The sequence below is a fragment of the Solanum pennellii genome, chromosome 12 (assembly GCF_001406875.1).
Source record: "Solanum pennellii chromosome 12, SPENNV200".
NCBI classification, from domain to species: Eukaryota; Viridiplantae; Streptophyta; class Magnoliopsida; order Solanales; family Solanaceae; genus Solanum; species Solanum pennellii.
The window spans coordinates 13,272,489-13,273,345 of record NC_028648.1 but is presented as its reverse complement, the minus strand read 5'-3'; positions in this window follow the sequence as shown (position 1 = coordinate 13,273,345).

Sequence of the window (857 nt, the reverse complement as noted above, 5' to 3'; positions counted from 1 at the left end):
TATATATATATATATATATATATATATATATACACACACACATAAAGACTAATAAACAAAATTATATTACTAAAAAAAAACTATAGAAATCGACTAGCGTTATTTCCAAAATAATTTGAAAAACATTTTTGGATTTTATAAAGTCAATTATTTCAACTTGTTAGGCATTTAGAAACTCGAAAATTAAATATTGTTGGGGAGGGTCAAAATTTGGGTGTCAACATATATTGTTAGATTTGACTGATTTCTATGTAGATTATAAATTGGGATGAAAGGAATTATCATTTTCTATCTAGATTTACCAAGTTTTAGTGAGTTACTTGTTAACTACCATATTGTTTGGTGCTCATTCCTTGATTCTACACGTGTCAGTTCTTTGTCTGGATCTGGTTGATTGCTCTTCTTTTATCTATATCTGAGGTTTTCTGTGGATTCTTGAGAGGTAGTTGTTTGTCATCGGGCCGGAGCCTCTTGTTCCTTACTTATGTTTTGCCTATTCAGGAGACAAAGTCATTGAAACTTGTATTTATCTTTCAAATCTTGTATTATTACACTAATGATTTGTACACATGATAACTAGATTTTGATAGCATTTTAGAATGGGTAAGCTTTCGGTGCATATGCTATTATTATTTTATTTCCACATTTCTTTCATAAAGTTGAATTTTAGGTGACTTGTCTTGATGGGATTAGATGATTGACATCTAACCTATAGAAGAATATGGGTACAAGGACACTCTATATGTAGCACAGACACCATGCGATGCATGTTTTATCTATTTGTGTAAAGTATTTTAATATTTTTATCACGATACGTCTGTCAGGTCCGACTCAATAAGATCCGGGGGTGGGGTGGG